This window comes from Pristis pectinata, chromosome 1, assembly GCF_009764475.1.
Source record: "Pristis pectinata isolate sPriPec2 chromosome 1, sPriPec2.1.pri, whole genome shotgun sequence".
Classification (NCBI taxonomy): Eukaryota; Metazoa; Chordata; class Chondrichthyes; order Rhinopristiformes; family Pristidae; genus Pristis; species Pristis pectinata.
In genome coordinates, this window is record NC_067405.1 from 46,458,396 (window position 1) to 46,472,799 (window position 14,404).

The window sequence follows — 14,404 nt, forward strand, 5'->3', positions numbered from 1 at the left end:
AGCATAATCAAAGACCCCTTCCCCCCCCCCAGGACATTGTACCTTCTCCCCCCTTCCATCGGGTAGCAGATACAAAAGCTTAAGTACCTGTACCACCAGGCTCAAGGGCAGCTTCTATGCTGCTGTTAAAAGACTCTTGAATGAAATTCTTGTACATTAAAGGTGAACTCTTGACCTCACAATCTACCTCGTCATGGCCCTTGCACCTTATTTTCTACCTGCACTGCACTTTCTCTGTATCTGTAAACACTAAATTCTGCATTCTGTTATTGCTTTTCCCTTGTACTACCTCGATGTACTTATGTTTTGAGATGATCCATATGGACAGCTTGCAAAACAAAGTTTTACCACTGCATCTTGGTACATGTGACAACAATAAACCAAAACCAATTCCAATTCAGGATGAAAGGACCAGTGAACAAGCTAGATCAAGAAGCAGGTTTACAAAACATCTGAAAAGAGAGGAAGGTAGGCATGGCAAAGTTTTGGGAGATAATTCAAGAAATTGTTGCCAAAGCAATTGAAGACTTGGCTGTCAATGGAGAAGAGATTAAAATCAGGCATGTTCTTCAACTGCAAGAGTTTCAAGTATCCTAGTGTGTTGTAGATCTGTAAGAAGTTACAGAACAGGAAGGGCATGGAGCATGGCACGGAAGAATCATAGAATCACAGAGCACAGAATTAGCCCTTTTGGCCCACCTCATACCTGCCAACCATAATGCCTATCTACACTAATCCCATTTGCCAGCATTAGGCCCGTATCCCATTAAGCCTTTCCTATTGATAAGTACCCATCCAAATGCCTTTTAAAAGTTGTTATTGTATCTGCCTCCACCACCTCCTCTGGCAGCTTGTTCCAGATAGCCACCACCCTCTAGGTGAAAAGCTTACCCCTCAGATTGCCTTTAAATTTCTCCCCCTCTCACATTAAACCTATGCCTTCAGTTCTAGACTCCCCTGCCCTGGGAAAAAGACTCTGACTATCTATCCTATCCATGCCCCTCAATTTTATAAACCTCTATAAGGTCACACCTCAGCCTCTTATATTCCAGTGAGAATAAATCCACCCAATCTGTCTTAATAACAGCCCTGCCTTGCAAGCAACGTTCTAGTGAATCTCTTCTGTACTCTCTCTATTGCTACCACAACCTTCCTATAGTGTGGTAAACAGAACTGTATGGAATAGCCCAATTGTGGTCGAACCAATATTTTTACAACTGCAGCATTAAGTCCCAGCTCTTATACTCAATGCCTTGGCCTATGAAGGCAGGCATAATAAATGCCTTCTTCACTATCCTATCCACCTGTGTCGCCACTTTCCACAAGCTATGGACTTGCATCTCAAGCTTCCTCTGCATATCAACACTAAGATCCATGCCATTTACTCCTACCAAATCAATATTTAATTATGCCCAATTCAAATTACAAATCAAAATAGGAATGTACTCACTCCTGGTTGAGCCATATATTAATTTTTTTTACAAATTAATATATGGCTCAACCAAGAGTAAGTGCAAGTCATCAACAACATAGGTGAAACATGAATGAAACTTGATGCAAGTTAACATAGGGACCTCATTTGGGAGGCCAAGCATTTCATATCATTCCATCATCCAGGATAGGTTTCGTGGCCTTTCCTATGTGCCGAAGTTCAACAAGTCGCATGAAAGTCTGTGGAGGCCCAGTTTGTCAAACTCATTTGGGAGTACAGCAAGCTCACTGGTAAACCATGTACACTGTACATCAAAGTGAGTCACAGTCAGAAATGTTCAAGTGGATGATCTTGTCCCAGTGTTTAACACAACTCTAATAGCACCTATGCTTCAAAGAATGGCGACACTTGCGGGCTACCCCCATCACATTTTCAGTAATGCAAAAAGATGCATTTCACTGTGTGTTTCGTTGTACATGTGACTAATAAATATCTTATCCCAATTATAACATCCAAACAAATAATGGGTTGAATTGGCCTTCCTTCAACTTTTATTCTGAAAACTGACAAGCTGAAGCAGCAGAATACTCTGGAAACATCTGAGCTCATGAATGAGCCTTCCCTCACAAATAGACACCCAAAATAAATGCAGATACTTGCAGAGAACAGCTGAAACTTGAGAGGTTATTATTTTGATACACAAAGTTGAAATGTTCCAGATTATTGCCATTCTTTATTTTTGTGACATTTCTCCTTTTGCTCTCGAATGCAAAGTGTATTTCTATTGTCCATAGATTTCCTGACATTCAGGTCCCAAACTTCATATTGTGCAGTGGAAGTTGCCAGCGCATGATTTCTTTTAATGGATATATTTATTGTAGCAATTTTATTGCAGTGAAATACACCAGTGAACTGTCATAGAATTTTATCAAACAAAACTGGACACTTAGACTTAAAAGACAAAAGGCCTGGTCAATGAGATACATTTTAATGTCAGTAATAAAACAGAAGATGGAGAGTCAGAGTGATTAGGAGTCACGTTCCAGAGCCTGTGACCGTGAAAAAAACCTTAGCGGAGAATTAAATTTGGGGACAAACAAAATAAAAACAGAATTGGAGGAGAAGCTATGTTAAAGTGTTAATGGAAGACATTACCGAGACTGAGAGGAAGCAAACTAAAAAACAAGTTGAAATTTTTTAATTAAGATGTCAGGGTGTAGTATAGAGCGATGGTGAACAGTTCAAGTTAGGGCACAGGCAGCAAACATTGGAGAACCTCAAGCCTACAGAGGGTAAAACAAGGAACTCTGGCATGGAGTCCATTGGAATTGTCAGGTGACACAGGCATGAATGAGAGTTTTAGTGCTAGGTAAGCTGATGCAGCTGTAGAAATACAGTGTCGTTAGTGGAAAATCATTCAAAATTCACGTCAAAAACAAGTATAACAAAAAGTTTTGGAACAATATACCTCAATTTCAGACAGGGGCAGGGAGAGCATTAGAGGCAATGCTTAGGAAAGACAGTGTGTGGAAGAAGACGACAATTTGGTTTTCCCCACAGTTTAAGTACAAAAAAAATCTGCTCAATCAGTGCTGCTGTACAGTCTGTCTGACGATTGAGGGATTGAGCAGTGCTGAAGACAGGAAACGTAGATCAGATTACATTGTACTAGTCCACTACATCATTAGTATTAACAGATCAAAGAATACACCACCAAAGAACAATGTTGCAATGTCAGATAGTGGCAGATGGGGAATTCCACTCAATATATTCATAGTTGGTGACTGAAAACTACATCCACAATTTGCAAAATCAATGTGTTGCCTGGAAAATGCTTTGTTTTATGAAATTTTGTAAATCAAAAAGGCTGAGCAAAATGCATTATGAGAATTTTGGTAGAATGTTTTCCTATGTATGAGGAGTGGTGGACCACATAATACTGTGAAAAACAGTTTCTTAAAACAAAGACACAGAGTCTAAAGAGTCAAAGGTGTTGTAGCAAAAATTCATAAATTGAACATCCATAAATTGAGGAATACCTAAAGTGTTTCTCCAAAAGTGAGAGACAATGGGTCAAATCCTAAAATCCTATTTCTCCATTTTATTATCATTTATACTACTTTATTTTTAATTCCTTCCCTCATATTGTCATTGAATGTGTGGCAAAACCAGTCAAACACTAACCTTCTAAATGGGGTCAACTACTTTAGAGCTAAAGGATAAAGAGGAGGATGGGACTAATTGGCTCGTTCAGAAAGCTGGCACAGATAGGACAAATTGAGTATCTACCTTCTAGGCTCAATGATTCTAAGATATTACTCAGTAAATATTTACCCTAGTTGTCATTTACAATCACATTATCAGTTTGCTCCTTTATTAATTGCAAAGTTCAAATCTACAGAATTCTACTACTTCCTGGAAACGGACAAATTTTGTTTGGATTTTGAGAAAATATATTTTTCATCAGTTATACATCTTTGGATTTCTTTTCACTAAATATCCTCCAACTATTAGTGTAACAAGTTAACTTAGCTGCGTGGCAAGGGAAATGTTATTTTTTTTTTAATAATTGCTGCTGTTTACTGTGTGCTAGATTCCTTGATACAGCAGGCTTCTACATATAACCAAAGTACCGTGACAAACAGCAACAGAAAACAAGTGGAGAACCCCAAAGAGATTCATAAACAATTTTTCTTTGTCTTTTTTTCTCCCCCATCTTTATTCAACTTGAGAATCCAGGAAATTATGCATTATCACATATTCATGTCTGTTTCATCACAACTTGTTAGTATGGGTCAGCAAATAATCAGATGGACAGTGTTCAGATTTTTGTTGCACACGCGCTGTACAGGCTAATGCCCAGACCCAAAATATGTTTTTTTTAAACAAAGTAGGTGCAACAGACATAAATGATTAATTTTCATGTTATTTGTATAACTTTGAATGAAGTACAAACTTCACTAATGCATTATTAATGAAAATCTATTATGCAGACAGAGGCAGGTCACAAAGATATACGCTTGTCCCAGAACGTGATCTCTAATGTTGGTTATTTAAATATAAGACATAGTTCCCTATCCTCTCCCATTAAATTCTACTAAAAGGGGGCAGACTTTTGTTACGGCATTGTGACATAACTTTGGAGGGTTAGCTGACTCTAATCTATTCATAAAATGGTAAAATGTAATTTAATTATTTCTATCTGTTTTCCCTAGAAGCCAGCTAGATGCTTTATCACCGTCACCTTTGCATGTCACAAAGTAGCTGTGGGGTGTAGTGAATGAAAAGTTTTTATACAAGAGGGCTATGTACAAATAAAGTGACAGCCATTTTAACATTCATTCATCTTTTTGATTTTCTCACCATACATCTGCCTAAACATCCCCACCCACAGAAATAATCTAGTAGTTGAAGTGAAGGAATCTAAATCATACAGCACAAGATGCAAAATGGTTGAATAAAAGTCCAAACCATTTAAATCGATGTCCTGCAAGCATATTTAATCAATGTATTTCCATTCTTATGCATACAAACCTGGCTAAACACAGATCAAACATTTAAAATGCATTTCATTTATCAATTTATTCTTGAAATTGAAGTTAATCTTTCAGAAGTATAATCCCAGCTGCAAGTAATCAATAAAAAATTTAATCTTAGAAGTATATACAAGGTTGAACAAGTTTGGAGATAATTCCAATAGCAATCTTCCATTCAGATGGAAGATTTTAACAATATAATTCATCTTTCAACACCAAAAAATTACATTGACGAACTGATAACTTTTAAAAACAAAGATGTGCAAATTCAGAAGGACAGTTATTCAAACACCTAAATAAAATTGGTAAAACTTAAATCATTCTTGTGCATCTAGTTAAAAGATCCACTGCACTGCAAAATAAATTTTTAAAAATCTTTTGGAAAGGCTGGGTTTCCAGCTGACTACTTGTTTTAACTTGCAGATACATATCTTTTCCTTGAGAAAGGGAACAATTTTATTAAGTTTTCCATATTACAGTAATATATGGATCAATTTTACATCCTCCAATCAGCTGTGCATAATATACTAGAATTGAGAAGCAAATATCAATCTTGAGTTCCTCCAGCAGTTTGTTTTTTGCTCCAGATTCCAACATCTGCAGTCCCTTGTTTCTCCTTTATACAGATCATGTAGGCTAAACTGGTCATGATTACGTGTTTCCCCATGACTTGTGCAAATCAATTTCTTCTCAAGCTTGCCTCTGCGACAATAGATAGTTCATATCCTGACTTTTCTTTTATAAATTTAGAGTTTCATCTGGGCTCCAATCTCTCTCTCTCGCTCCACACCTTACCTTAACTTCATCCACACACCATCCAACTATATTCACCCATTACAGCTTCAACTTGTGCCATATCATTTATCTATAGGGCACAATTTCTTTTTACAGCTGGATGCATCAGCTTAATTTCCTCTATAAGATATCTTTATTAGTCACACGTAAATCGAAACAGTGAAATACATCTTTTGCATAGAGTGTTCTGGGGGCAGCCCTCAAGTGTCGCCATGCTTCCGGCGCCAACATAGCATGCCCACAACTTCCTAACCTGTACTTCTCTGGAAGGTGGGAGGAAACTGGAGCACCCGGAGGAAACCTATGCAGACACAGGGAGAACATACAAACTCCTTACAGAAAGTGGCCAGAATTGAACCCGGGTCACTGGCGCTGTAAATTGTTACACTAACTGCTACGCTACCGTGCCTGCCCTTATAGTCATCAGTGTGAAAATTGTTCATTTAAGTTCTTTGGAAACCCTGATCCAGGATGTTTCTTACAAATTAACAACAACTCTTGCCTTGAGTGCAAATTCATTCCATTCATAAGGATTCCTGGCCTCACCATTCTTCAGACTGAAAAGGAACTCCAACATATCCTCATTCATGTGGGACATTTGAGAAATACTAGACATAATTTTAATAAAAGCAGAAATTGTCTGACACATTTTATACTAGGGATAGAATCCAGCATCTCTCTGGCTTACTTGGTTCATTTACTCAATGGAACCATCAGAGGTGATCAATCATTGTGTTTCGATAAAACCTTCAGAGATGCAGTATACACATCCACATATACTTTTGCAAATGGCCAAAGGGAACCTGGTGCAATCACAAGATGAGAAATACTGCTACCGATTTTAAAATTAAGTTCAATTTGACATAAAAATTTATGGACAACTTAACAGTTAGCAACATTTTACAGCTGAAGAGCAGTGAGAACCACACAGATGCTAGCTAGCAACAAAAATTGGATAAAACCAAAATGCTGTAAATACTCAGCAGGTCAGGTAGAATCTGTGAGCAGAAAACAGAGTTAACATTTCAGATCAATGACCGTTCATCAGAACACCTGACAATTCAGGGTTCATCAGGGCTCTGCCCTCCCTCTTGTGCTGCACCTTATATTCAAAACTTCATCTGCACTATGTAACCACAATCTCTGATCAAAGTCCTTCCATTGCACATATCTAGGGTTGTGATGAAGAGTCACTGATTTGAAAGGGTAATTCTGCTTCCCTCTTCATAGATGCTACCTAATCTGCTGAGTATTTCAAGCACTTCCTTTTATTTCAGATTTCCATCTGCTGCAGTTTCTTTGATTTTCAACAACAAAAAAAAATCAGATCATAGGCAATACAGAAGAAAAAGGCCATCTATCTCAAAGCACACAATAAAACATTGCTGTGATGTCATGGAAGTCAATGGAACCAAATGTGCAGAGTGACAAAAACAAGCAATGATCTCACCTGTTTAGCACTAGCAACCAAAAACACTTTTTGTCCCATTTGTAAAATATCGAACTTCAATATAGTATTGTAAATAGATTGTTTAATGTCGTAAAGTATTTAGAAGCAGAATTTGAGAATGATTTCAGAAAATGTTTAAATCGCTGATGTTAGTTAAGGTTAACGTTAATACTGGTTGCATCATGGTATGGTACGGCAATTCAAAGGCTTAGGAATGCAAGAAGCTGCAGAGAGTAGAGGACTCTGCCCAATATATCCCACCCCACCATTGGTAGTATCTACAGGAGGCGCTGCCTCAAGAAGGCAACATCTATCAACAAAGATCCCCACCATCCAGGCCATGCTATCTTTTTACAGCTACCATCGAGCAGGAGGTATAGAAGGTTGAAGTCCCACACCACAAGGTTCAAAAAAAACTACTTCCCTCCAACCATTCCGTTCTTGAACAAACCTGCAAAACCCTAATCAACACTATGACCACTTTGATCACTTTGCATTAAAATGGACTTTGTTATTTTTGTTTTTTCTTGTAAAAATTGTGTAAATTTGTTTATGTTTTTCTTGTGAATGCTGCTTATATGATGCTATGTGCCTGTGATGCTGCTGAAATTAAGTTTTTCATTGTACATGTACTTGTGCACGTGAACTTGACTTTGTGGTAGTTGGCCCAACACATTTGAAAAACAATTACTATTTCTTAAACTATAACATTAATGCATTAAGGTTGGAATGATAATTATCAAGTCATAAAATATTGCACATGAAATCCTTCTCTGATGACAGTACAGCAAAATACAAATTAAAACCTTTTTTTTTAAAAGTTAAATACAGAAAAACTATTACAACCGATCTCCAACAGATAAGTGGCATCCTGCTAGGCACTGGCTGCTTCATTCACTGCTCAACATTTACACAAAATCACATTGCGGCTACATGTTAATATGCCAGTCAGTCCAAAAAAGTATACGCTGATGTAAACTATAATGGGATACATACGTAAGCAAGTTTTCAAGAGAGTTTTAAAAAAAAGATTCTCTTTAGTTGAAAAGTTAAAATCAGTAGAAAGCATAACAACTGATCAGAGATTGGCAGAGAATAACAAAAGACTGAAAACTCAGAACAGCAGAAAGGTTTGGTGTATTTTAATAAATCATTTCCTTAATGTGGAGTTAATATCATAACAATAAATTACTTGTGTATGGTCAGCTTTCTTATTGTCTGGATGGCAGGCCTAAATTTGATACTTCCCGTACATAAGGACATCAGCACATGCCATTCAGCCACCAGTCTAAAGCACCAGTTTGAAGAGCCTCCATCCGCTCTGACATTAAAAAATCCCATGGCATTACTTAGAGGGTGAGTGTAGAAATTCTACACTCGCCCTCTAAGTTTTTTGTCTTAAACATTTCTCTCTCAAACATCATCATTGAAACAGATTATCTGGTCAATAGTGCATTGCCTTTTGTGGGACCTTGCTGTATGTAAACTGGTTGCCATGTTCTCTGCATGTCTATGGCAAAAGAAGACCCTTTTGGTACATTCCACAGACACGATAGGGGCCATATAGGAAAATCTGACTGATTTTACTTTTGCCCAAACCCTGAGCTAAACAGGACCCTAATGGCTGTTTAGTATGAAATGAGTTAGCAGCAAGTGCTCTTCATTAGCATCTAGCTTTAGTTGGTGGGAAGGGAGGGAAGTGGTGAAGGAGAATGGGAAAAATGGACACCTGAACAATTCCCAAACTGACACCCATACATACGAACAAAACTCCCATAACACTAGTAAATTCAAAGTCTGACATATGTACATATGTTCATTCCAACCAACAGCAGAAGTAGTTTCCTCTCTCTCTCTCTCGCCACTTATAGTAATTGTTCATTTTTAACAGTCTTTTGTGCTTTGATGTCATTCATAACAATACTGTGGAGGTATGGTTACCATGGTGGGTTATTTTTGTGTTTTTTCCAAATTATGGACAGAATTGACTTAATGGCATCTGTGAAAATGGAACCCGCTCATTACCTGGGGACAGTCTGTATCTGCCATCGGTTGAAAAGTAACTGTTAAAACAGAAAGTGCATTGTGGCACTTGTTCATATGTATGGGTGTAAGTTGGGAATTGCCCATGTATCCATTTTTTTCCCCCCATTCTCCTTCACCATTTCCCTCCCTTCCCACCAGCTAAAACTAGATGCTAATGAAGAGCACTTGCTGCTTACTCATTTCATGCTGAACAGCCATTGGGACCTGTGTAGCTTAAGGTTTGGCAAAAGGAAAAAAATCAGTCTGATTTTCCTATATGGCCTCTTTTGTGTCTACGGAATGTACCAAAAGTGTGTTTGTGTGGTCTTTTGCCATAGACATGTAGAGGATGACCACATTACATAAACATCCTGCTCTCAAGTGAAGTGGTGAGTTGGGAGACAATGAACATTAGGAGAGAAAACACAAGATGTACACCTTCCGGACAGAGTGCAGGATATACCCTTTTTTGACCATTTCACTTTTTTCTTCACCGCACATTATGAATAATACAAGAACATAAGAGAAGCCGGAGCAGACCAATCAACCCTTGAGGCTTCTCTGATGATCCAATCTTGGCCTCCGTACCACTTTCCACTTTCCTTGTAGCTTAAATGTCTGTCATTCTCTGTCATGAATATATTCAATGGCTTCACCTCCATGGCTCTCCAGATTAGAGAATTCCAAAGACTTATGACTCTCAGAGAAAAAGAATTTTCATCTGTTATAAATGGAATACCCCTTATTCTGAAACTATGCCCCTCTATTTCTAAATACCCCTACTGTGGAAAACATCCTCCCAGCATCCACCCTGTCAACCCCCTTCTAAATCTGATATGTTTCAACTTGATCATTCCTCATTCTTCCAAACTCCAATGCTTCAATGCGTACAGGCTCAATCCTTCATCCCAGGAATCATCCCAGCGAACCTTCTCCAATGCAAGGAAATCCTTCCTGAAATACAGAGACCAGTACTCCAAGTGCAGTCTCACTAACACTCTGTAAAGTTGCATCAGACCTTCATTACTTTTATATTGCACACCTTTTGCAAAAAAAAGGCCAACATTCTATTCACCTGCCTCCCTATAGCCTTTCTTTGTAGTAACATCAGGATGTTTTTATTGTCTTCTACTGTGATGACTGATCTAAAAATAATGTAGAACCTCTGTCTATCCTCTATTTTCCAATATTAAGTCCCTGGTCTCATCCTCTAAAGGACCAGTGTTTGTTTTACCAATTCTTTACTTCTTCATATACAGTGGCATGCAAAAGTTTGGGCACCCCTGGTCAAAATTTCTGTTACTGTGAATAGCTAAGCAAGTAAAAGATGACCTGATTTCCAAAAGGTATAAAGCTAAAGGTGACACATTTCTTTAATATTTTAAGCAAGATTACTTTTTTATTTCTATCTTTTACAGTTTCAAAATAACAAAAAAGGAAAAGGGCCCGAAGCAAAAGTTTGGGCACCCTACATGGTCAGTACTTAGTAACACCCCCTTTGGCAAGTATCACAGCTTGTAAACACTTTCCGTAGCCAGCTAACAGTCCTTCATTTCTTGTTTGAGGGATTTGCGCCCATTCTTCCTCGCAAAAGACTTCTAGTTCTGTGAGATTCTTGGGCCGTCTTGCATGCGCTGCACTTTTGAGGTCTATCCACAGATTTTCGATGATGTTTAGGTCGAGGGACTGTGAGGGCCATGGGAAAACCTTCAGCTTGTGCCTCTTGAGGTAGTCCATTGTGGATTTGAGGTGTGGTTAGGATCGTTATCCTGTTGTAGAAGTCATTCTCTTTACATCTTCCGCTTTTTTTTTTACAGACAGTGTGATATTTGCTTCCAGAATTTGCTGGTATTTAATTGAATTCATTCTTCCCTCTACCAGTGAAATGTTCCCCATGCCACTGGCTGCAACAGAAGCCCAAAGCATAATCGATCCACCCCTGTGCTTAACAGTTGGAGAGGTGTTCTTTTCATGAAATCCTGCACCCTTTTTTCTCCAAACATACCTTTGCTCATTGCGGCCATAAAATTCTATTTTAACTTCATCAGTCCACAGGACTTGTTTCCAAAATGCATCAGGCTTGTTTAGATGTTCCTTTGCAAACTTCTGACGCTTAATCTTGTAGTAAGGATGCAGGAAAGTTTGGAGAAAAAAAAAGGGTGCAGAATTTCATGAAAAGAACACCTCTTTGCTTCGGGACCTTGTCCTTTATTGTTATTTTGAAACTGTAAAAGATAGAAATAAAAAAGTGATCTTGCTTAAAATATTAAAGAAATGTGTTGTAGCGAGGTGCTACGCACTGAGCTAGGAATGAAACACGCAGTCGGAGGTCTGAACTCGAGATTGATTTATTTTTCAACTTACCGTGCTAGCCTTTAAACCCGTTACAGATCCCGCCCTCTCCAGACGGAAGTGACGCCCGCGATACGTCACCAACTCTTCCCGCGCGCGGGCTTTCTCTCCTCACTGTCGAAGAGGGCAGCCCAGCGCCATTTTGCGGCTGGCCTTCCTGCCGACTTGCGCTCCATTCTCGGAGCCAGTTCGCTTGCCTCGAAGGTAGGCCGCTACATGACCTTCCCCCCCCCCCCCCCCATCAAGAACTGGCGATACCCCTCCCAAAATCCATAGTTTGGGACAGTCGCTGTTTGGGCGGTCTACCCTTGCGCCGAGGAGCCTGAACCTCGACAGTCTACAACAAGTCCACATGGGCCAGTTTGAGCCAGTCCACCGTGAACACTTCTTCTTTCCCCCCGATGTCCAGGACGTAGGTGGACCCGTTGTTCCTCAGTACTTTGAACGGTCCCTCATACGGCCACTGCAGAGGTGTCCGGTGTGTGCCCCTTCGAACAAAAACAAACTTACAGTTCTGCAGGTCTTTGGGTACGCAGGTCGGGGTTTGTCTGTGTCGTGAAGTCGGTACGGGGGCCAGGTTGCCGAGCCTCACGCGTAGTCTGTCCAGGACTGCTGATGGTTCTTCCTCCTGCCCCCTTGGGGCTGGTATGAATTCTCCTGGGATGACCAGGGGTGTGCCATACACCAGCTCGGCAGATGAGGTGTGCCAATCCTCTTTGGGTGCTGTGGAGATTCACAGCAGGACCCAGGGGAGCTCGTCCACCCAGTTGGGCCTTGTCAGGCGGGCCACAAGAGCCGACTTCAAGTGGTGGTGGAAGCGTTCCACCAGCCCGTTCGACTGTGGGTGGTAGGCAGTTGGGGGGCGTAAATATGCTCCCAACAGGCTGGCCACGGCCGATCACAGGCTGGAGGTGAACTGGGCGCCTCTGTCGGAGGTGATGTGGGCCGGTACACCGAAACGTGCTACCCAGGTTGCGATCAGTGCTTGGGCGCAGGAATCAGCGGTGGTGTCAGTGAGCAGGGCCGCCTCTGGCCATCTTGTGAATCGGTTGACCATAGTTAGGAGGTACCTCACTCCTCTCGACACAGGCAGGGGCCCCACGATATCCACATGAACGTGGTCGAACCTCCAATGGGTGGGCTTGAACTGCTGCAGCGGTGCTCTGGTATGCCGCTGCACCTTGGCTGTTTGGCACTACACACACATTTTGGCCCACTCGCTGACCTGTTTGTGGAGTCCGTGCCACATGAACCTGCTGGAGACCATCCGGACGGTTGTCCCGATGGATGGGTGCACCAAACCATGCACAAAGTTGAAAACTTGCCACTGCCAGGCTGCCGAGACAATGGGGCGAGGTTGGCCGGTAGCTATGTCGCAAAGGAGGGTCCTCCCACCTGGGCCTACTAGGAACTCTTGCAGCTGCAAACCCGAGATTGCGGTCCTGTAGCTGGGCAACTCGTCATCCGCTTGCTGTGCCTCTGCTAGCGCTGCGTAGCCCACTCCCTGGGACAGGGCCTGGATAGCTGGTCTGGAGAGTGTGTCCGCCATGACATTGTCCTTTCCCGAGACATGCTGTACGTCCATCGTGTACTCGGAGATGTAGGACAGATGTCGCTGCTGATGGGCCGACCAGGGATCGGACGCCTTCGTGAACGTGAAGGTCAATGGTTTGTGCTCTGTGAATGCGGTGAACGGCCTACCCTCTAAAAAGTACCTGAAATGCCGGATTGCCAGGTAAAGTGCTAACAGCTCCCAGTCAAAAGCACTATACTTGAGCTCAGGTTGCTGCAGGTGCTTGCTGAAGAACGCTAGGGGTTGCCAGTGCCCCTCGATGAGTTGTTCCAGCACCCCACCGAATGCCGTGTTGGACGCATCCACTGTGAGGGCAGTTGGGACGTCTGTTCTGGGGTGCACCAGCATCGCGGTGTTTGCTAAGGTTTCTTTGCCTTTAACGAAGGCAGCCGCGGCCTCTTCGTCCCAAGTAATGTCCTTGCTTTTACCCGACATCAGGGTGAACAAAGGGCGCATGACTTGTGCTGCCGAGGGGAGGAAACGGCAGTAGAAGTTGACCATACCAACGAATTCCTGCAAGCCTTTGACCGTGTTGGGCTGGGCAAAGTGGCGGATTGTGTCTACCTTCACGGGCAGGGGAGTTGCCCCATCTTTTGTAACTCTGTGGCCCAGGAAGTCGATGGTGTTCAGCCCGAACTGGCATTTGGCTGGGTTGATGGTGAGGCCGAAGTCACTCAAGCAGGAGTAGAGCAGGCGGAGATGGGACAGGTGTTCCTGGTGATTGCAGCTGGCTATGAGGATGTCGTCCAAATAGATGAACGTGAAGTCCAGATCACGTCCTATGGCATCTATCAGCCGCTGGAACATCTGTGCAGCATTCTTCAGGCTGAAAGGCATCCGGAGGAACTCGAACAGGCCGAACGGGGTGATGAGCGCTGTCTTGGGGATGTCTTCAGGGTGTACCAGGATTTGATAGTATCCCCAGATGAGGTCTACCTCGGAAAAGATGCTCGCCTCGTGCAGGTTCGCTGCAAAGTCCTGTATGTGGGGTACGGGGTAGCAGTTTGGGGTTGTGGCCTCTTTCAACCGATGGTAGTCGCCGCACGGTCTCCAGCTCCACGTGCAGGGGGAAGCCCATGGGCTGTCGGACCTCCGTACAATCCCCATTTCCTCCATCCACTTGAACTCTTCCTTCGCCAGGCGGAGCTTGTCCGGGGGAAGCTGTCGTGCGCGGGTGTGGAGGGGTAGTCCCTTGGTTGGGATGTGGTGCTGTACTCCATGTCTGGGTTTGGCTGTCGTGA

At 42.0% G+C, this 14,404-nt stretch overlaps 1 protein-coding gene across 8 annotated transcripts in view; it reads right to left on the reverse strand.

Moving 5' to 3' along the window:
• The window catches only part of chn1 (chimerin 1), a 92,220-nt gene that overhangs the window by 68,789 nt on the left and 9,027 nt on the right, over positions 1-14,404 (reverse strand). The window lies entirely within an intron of this gene.